The sequence below is a fragment of the Suncus etruscus genome, chromosome 10 (genome assembly GCF_024139225.1).
Source record: "Suncus etruscus isolate mSunEtr1 chromosome 10, mSunEtr1.pri.cur, whole genome shotgun sequence".
NCBI classification, from domain to species: domain Eukaryota; kingdom Metazoa; phylum Chordata; class Mammalia; order Eulipotyphla; family Soricidae; genus Suncus; species Suncus etruscus.
The window spans coordinates 72,317,063-72,324,462 of NC_064857.1; the positions used below are offsets into that span (position 1 = coordinate 72,317,063).

Below are 7,400 nucleotides of genomic sequence, written 5' to 3' on the forward strand. Positions count from 1 at the left end.
TGTGTGTGTGAGAGAGAGAGAGAGAGAGAGAGAGAGAGAGAGAGAGAGAGAGAGAGAGAGAGCAAGAACGAGAGAGGAAGAATGAGAGAGAGAATGTCTGCCATCGAGACAGGTAGGGAAGAGGGCCGAGAGGAAGGTGGGAAGGAAACGGGATTTTGGTGATAAGAAATGTGCACTGGTGAAGGGTGTTGTACATTGTATGACTGAAAATCCATCATGAACAATCTTGTAACTATATTGCACAGTGATTCAATAAAAAATCTATAGGAAAAAGAAGATAAAATCTCTCTGTTCTAGTAGCACTCGCCTGTGTTTACATTTCTTGTAGAAAGGGGTCACACAACAACAAAGCTTAAGTCACTTCTTTCTATGCCATAAACTCTGGCCAGACCCAAAATATTCTTTTTCTACCTTGCCATTTGAAACCATAGATATTTATTTGCTTTAGTACTACTTTTGTTATACTGCATTAATTTTGTTATATATTGTGTTTTTATCTTTTTTTTTTTGGTCACACCTTCAATTATTCAGGAATTAGTGCTCAAGGATGGGGCTCAGGGTATGACCTGGTTGCTGGAGATTGACCCTGAATCAGCTGCATGCAAGTCAAGTGCCCTATCTACTGTACTATTTCTCCTGCTCTTGTTGTTTTTTTTTTTTTTTGGGGGGGGGCACACCCGGTGGTGCTCAGGGGTTACTCCTGGCTATCTGCTCAGAAATAGCTCCTGGCAGGCACGGGGAACCATATAGGACTCCGGGATTTGGACCAACTACCTTAGGTCCTGGGTCGCCTGTTTGCAAGGCAAACACTGCTGTGCTATCTCTCCGGCCCCAAGGTGTGGAATACTTTTTTTTCTTTTTTCTTTTTGGGTCACACCCAGCAGCGCTCAGGGGTTACTCCTGGCTCTATGCTCAGAAATCCCTCCTGACAGGCTCGGGGGACCATATGAGATGCCAGGATTCGAATCACCGATCTTCTGGTTGCAAGGCAAATGCCTTACCTCCATGCTATCTCTCCGGCCCCTGCTCTTGTGTTTTTATTTTCATCTGTCTGGAGATATTTTCTAATTTTGTCCCTAATTTCTGCTTAGATATAATAGTTTAGAGTGTGTCACCAAGATTTAGCAAAAATGTGAATTTTTCTATTTTATTTTTATTATTGATAGCTAGCTTCAATCCATTATGATTGTAAAACATCTTTGGAAATATCTCTGTATTCCTAAAGTTTGTTAAGATTTACTTTTGTGACTTAGCTATGATCTATCCTGGAAAACGCTCTGTACATACTTAGGGAGAATTAGTGTCTGCTGCTGTGTGCCCTGAATATTTGTTAGGGCTATTTAATTTATAGTGCTGTATAGTTCTGTTGCTTTTGTGATGAATTGCTTTTCTGGAAGATCTTCACCCTATAGAAACTGAAAGTACAAGAGTGAAGCCTCCTATTATTATGGTACTGTTTTTTTTTTTTTGTTTGTTTGTTTGTTTCTCTCTAGATTTCTCAATGCTTGTTTTTTTTTTTTATGAAATTTTAGGTGATCTGATGGTAACTATTATATTGTCCTCTTAAATTGACCTTTCATTGCTATTTAGGGGACTTAGTAGAATTATATCTTTACGATTTCACTGTTTATAACGACTTTTATCTCTTGTGACAATTTTATACTTCTATGTCTTCTTTAAGTATTGCTATTTCTGCTGTTTTGATTATAATTTTCATGAAATATGTTTCTCCATCTCATCACTTTTCCAATCTTCTTAAATCTAACGTAAGTTTCTTGCAAACAGCATGTTGTTGGGTCTTATTAGAGTTTAAATGGAAAGTAATTATTGTCAGATAAGACTATTACTCTTTCGTTAATATTTTAGTTCTTTGTTTCTGTCTTTCTGTGGTTTTATTTTTAATTTTTACTTATTTATTTTAAATAATATATTTAAGCACCATTATTACAACCATATTTGTATTTGGGTTTTAGTTATAAAAAAGAACACCCTCCCTTGAGGCCAGAGAGATAGCACAGTGGTAGGGCATTTGCCTCGCAAGCAGCCAACCCAGGACTACTGATGTTTTGAATTCCGACATTCCATATGGTCCCCTGAACCTGCCAGGGGTAATTTCTGAGCTCAGATCCAGAAGTAAGCCCTGAACGTCCAGGTGTGACCCCCTCAAAAAAAGAACATCCCCCCTTCACCAGTGCAACCTTCCCAACACCAATGCCCCCATTTCCCTCTTCCCCCACCCCTGCCTGTATTGTAATTGTAATTTTTAAATTTGGGGGGGCTTGGGTCACACCCCCGGCAGCACTCAGGGGCTACTCCTGGCTCTATGCTCAGAAATTGTTCCTGGCAGGCTAGGGGACCATATGGGATGCTGAGATTCGAACCACCATCCTTCTGCATGCAAGGCAAATGCTCTACATCCATGCTATCTCTCCAGTCTAATTTTTTAAATTTTTGTTAATATTATTTAATTATTTTTATTGCACTTAAAATATTATAGTTAAGATAATATGTTTACAATGGTATTTATTGTCTTGATGTACAAAGCCTTTTTTTCTGTTATATGTACCTAATATTTTTCCTTTCTGTTTTTTTAAACTCTACCATGGAATAATATTGAACGTTTTGTTTTGTATTAGTAGCAGTCTGTTTAACGCTCATAGCAAATTTGATTGCATAGCAAAATTCTATATTTTACTCACCCATTTTATGTAATTAATTATGTCATATTTTATGTCTTTCTATATTGCACTGAATTAACAGTTTTCTGTTAATTGCTATATTTTTTAGTTTAATTTTATATAGCTTTATGTCAATGTTAAAAGTGATTTACAGGACTGGAGGTATGGTATAACAAGTATTTCACCACATTTCATATAGCCTGATCCCAGTTTGAACTGTTACTGTGTATGATTTCCTGAGATTGCCAGGGATCACTCCTGGGCAAAGAGTCAGGTAGAGTACCTGAGGATCATCAGGTGTGTCCCAACACCTCCCCTGATAAATAGATAAAAATAATTTACATGACAGCACCACAGTATTGTTTTATTTATATTTATATTAACTTTTTAAAAATATGGAAGAAATGCTTCACGAATTTGCGTGTCATCCTTGCACAGGGGCCATGCTAATCTTCTCTATATTGCTCCAATTTTAGTATATGTGCTGCTGAAGCGAGCACTATATTAACTTTTATCAGTGATATTTTTGCTTTAATATGTTTTTACATTGCCTTTTTTTAGTACCTTTTTATTACAACCTAAAGAACACTAAACTGTTTAGTGTTCCTTGTAAATATATTTAATGGTGATAAAAACATTTAGTTTTTGTTTATGTCCTTTTTACATCTTTTGTGGAAGTTATACCTGATGGGACTGGTGGCTTCTCCCAGTGCAGTGCTTGAGGGCAACTCTCAGTGGTACTCAGGGCATAATGTAGCGCTGGGGATCAAACTCAAGGATCTTGCATGCAAAGCATAATTTGATCTTTCTTCTTGCTCTTATCTTTCTCATCATAATATAATTTAAAAATGATTTTTAATTGATAGTTAAAATTTTTCTTTTCTTTTCCTTATTTTTTTGGGGGGGGTGGGGGGGACACCCAGTGGTGGTGGCGGTGCTCATAGTTTACTCCTGGCTCTGTGCTCAGAAATCGCCCCTGGCAGGCTTGCAGGACCATATAGGGTGCCGGGATTTGAATCACTGTTCATCCGGTGTTGGCCACGTGCAAGGCAAAGGCCTGCTGCTGTGCTATCGCTTGGTCCCCCAATAGTTAAAATTTTTAAGGGGAACCTTTTATGGTTCCAATAGTCTTAGTTGACAGTTCTCTTTTATTAAAAAATTGAATATATTATCATACTCTCTACAAGGTTTTTACTGAGATTATTATTGGGAGTTGCATGGATGAAAAGATGTGCCTTGTATGTGACAAATTGTTTTTGTCTTGTTGCTCTCAAAAGTCTTTTTCTTTGACTTTTGACTATTTACAAGTTAAACAACTTGTATTTAGTGTAGCTCTCATTGTGTTCAACCTAGTAGGACATTTATTTATTGCTTCATTTTTTTGATGTTGTTTTCCTTCTCTAGATTTAGTACTCTTTTTTTTTTTTTTTTTTGGTTTTTCAGCCACATCTGGTGACATTCAGGAGTTACTCCTGCCTATGCACTCAGAAATCACCCCTGGCTTGGAGGACCATATGGGATGCTGGGGGATCGAACCATGGTCCGTTCTAGGCTAGGGAGTGCGAGGCAGAAGCCTTATGGCTAGCGCCACAGCTCTGGCCCTGTAGATTTAGTACTCTTTCAATTATTAGTTCTTTTAATGAAACTTCAGCCACTGTCTCTGTCTCTTCTGTGAATTTCATAATGCATATGTTGCTTTTTTTTCTTGGTGTACTATAAGTTCCATAGCTTTGTTTGCTTCATTATTTTTATTTTTTAAATTTCTTTTTTTTTTTTCATAGGGGACGCCAGGGGATCGAACCTCAATTCTTCCTTGGCTAGCGCTTGCAAGGCGCTTACCTCTAGCGCCACCTCACCAGCCCCATTTTTTAAATTTCTTGCTATATAATTCAAATTGCTGATATTACTCTTGAATGTTATGCTGAAGTGCTCTATTAAAATTTTGAATTCAGTGATTGTATTTATCAATCCAAAGATTTATTTTTGGTTCCTTTAATATGGTTTATATTTCTTTATTGAACTTCTTGTTTTTGTTCATGCATTCTCCCCCCTCCTTTTTTTTTTTTTTTTAAGTTTGCTACGGTCTCTTGTACCTCACTGAGCTTCTTTAAGACAGTTATTTCAAATTTGTTAAGCAGTTTATGAGTATCTTTATTATCTTTATTATGGAACTTTATTAGTTTTCTTTGATGGTTCCATGTTTGCTTGATTATTCACAGTCCTTGTAGCCCTGCATTGGTTCTAGGCATTAAAATGAGTAGCCTTCTTTTCCCATCTTTTATAGACTGGTTCACACAGGTAAAGACCTCCTGCCTGGTTCCTGAATAGATGGGACTGTCTCTAGGACCACAGTTTAATGGATTAGTAACAAGCCACAGATGTACTCTGGGTCTGTAGTTGGCTTTGTGACTAGTAGTCCTGGAGTGTGGAATGGTAGGGTTGACTGCATATAGCAGGACTGGAGTTAAGTCTCCAGGTCTTCTTCAAGTTTGTGGTAGACAATCATTTGGACTTAGACCATTGACATTCACTCCTCCTCGTCTCTTTTTCCACAGACTTTTGGAGACTAAATTACCACTTTTCTGTTTCTCCAGCTTGCACGTAGTAGACTGTGGGAATTCTCAACTGCCAAAACCATGTGGCCTGTTCCTATAAGAAGACTTCTCTATCTCTTATTGGTTGTTTTTTTTTCTGGAGAACCCCAATATTGTGCTGTGATGTGTATAACTATAACCCTGTGTAATTCTGTTTGCCAAATGTTATGTTCAGGATTTGGTCTGGTTTGGATATTGGGATAATGCTCATTTTATAAAATGAGTTGGAAATTTTATTAATTCTGGCAGAAACTATGTATAAATGTTATGTCTTTAAATTTTTATACATACATATATACATACATACATACATACATGTATATGACGTTTAGGGCTGAGTGCTTGAAGGCAGTGGTCAGGGTTTGGGAACTGCTCCCAGTCATAGCCAATAGAGTTGACAGTTCTAAGCCTTGCTAGGGTTCTACAGGGTCACACAGGCCATACCTGGTATGCTCAGAGGACACCAGAGCTATTTCCATCAATGATGGGAGGACATGCAGTGCTGGGGGTCTAATCCTGTACTAATGCTATATACTATTTACCAATCTCCTCTTTGGATAGTTTCAAAATTGCAAGTTAAGTTTCCTTAAATAAAACATTATTTATCTATGCCATAGTGGTGCTAATCTGTGCTTTTATTTTTTGAAGAATACAAGTAAATTAGATACATTTATCAAAGTTGTCAAATTTATATCTCTAAAATAGTTCATGCTATTCACTTTATTATCCATTTAATGCATGTGTGGTTGAAGTGATATTCCTTGGTTTGGTTCTCTCTCTCTCTTTCTCTCTCTCTCTCTCTCTCTCTCTCTCTCTCTCTCTCACACACACACACACACACACTTTCTTGCTGGTCAGTCTGTTAAATGTCAGTTTTATTGATCTATTTTCTTTTTTTTTTTTTTTTTTTTTGGGTCACACCCGGCAGTGCTCAGGGGTTACTCCTGGCTGTCTGCTCAGAAATAGCTCCTGGCAGGCACGGGGGACCATATGGGACACCGGGATTCGAACCAACCACCTTTGGTCCTGGATCGGCTACTTGCAAGGCAAACGCCGCTGTGCTATCTCTCCGGGCCCTATTGATCTATTTTCAAGAAACATTTTTCTGGATCTCATTGATTTTTCTCTATTGCTTTTATGTTTTCAATTTTATTGATTTCTTTCTTATATATATTTTATTTAAACACCTTGATTACATACATAATTGCGTTTGGGTTTCAGTCATGTAAAGAACACCACCCATCACCAGTGCAACATTCCCATCACCAATGTCCCAAATCTCCCTCCTCCCCACCCAACCCCTGCCTGTACTCTAGACAGGCGTTCTATAACCCTCATACATTTTCATTATTAGGATAGTTCAAAATGTAGTTATTTCTCTAACTAAACTCATCCCTGTTTGTGGTGAGCTTCATGAGGTGAGCTGTAACTTCCAGCCCTTCTTTCTTTTGTGTCTGAAAATTATTATTGCAAGAATGTCTTTTATTTTTCTTAAAACCCATAGATAAGTGAGACCATTCTGCGTTTTTCTCTCTCTGACTTATTTCACTCAGCATAATAGATTCCATGTACATCCATGTATAGGAAAATTTCATGACTTCATCTCTCCTAACAGCTGCATAATATTCCATTGTGTATATGTACCACAGTTTCTTTAGTCATTCATCTGTTGAAGGGAATCTTGGCTGTTTCCAGAGTCCTGCCATGGTAAATAATGCTACAATGAATATAGGTGTAAGGAAGGGATTTTTGTATTGTATTTTTGTGTTCCTAGGGTATATTCCTAGGAGTGGTATAGCTGGGTTGTATGGGAGCTCGATTTCCAGTTTTTGGAGGAATCTCCATATTGCTTTCCATAAAGGTTGAACTAGATGGCATTCCCACCAGCAGTGGATAAGAGTTCCTTTCTTTTCACATCCCCGCCAACACTGCTTGTTCTCATTCTTTGTGATGTGTGCCAATCTCTGGGGTGTGAGGTGGTACCTCAGTTGTTTTGATTTGCATCTCCCTAATGATTAGTAATGTGGAGCATTTTTTTCATGTGTCTTTTGGCCATTTGTATTTCTTCTTTGTCAAAATGTCTGCCCATTTCTTCTCCCCATTTTTTGATAGGATTAGATGTTTTTTT

General features: G+C 37.7%; 1 non-coding gene across 1 annotated transcript; it reads right to left on the reverse strand.

Moving 5' to 3' along the window:
- Nucleotides 1-3,067: 3,067 nt before the first annotated feature.
- LOC126021602 (U6 spliceosomal RNA) lies at nucleotides 3,068-3,178 on the reverse strand. The gene has a single exon (XR_007500103.1). It is a non-coding gene; the product is annotated as a U6 spliceosomal RNA (small nuclear RNA).
- Between the last annotated feature and the right edge of the window lie 4,222 nt (nucleotides 3,179-7,400).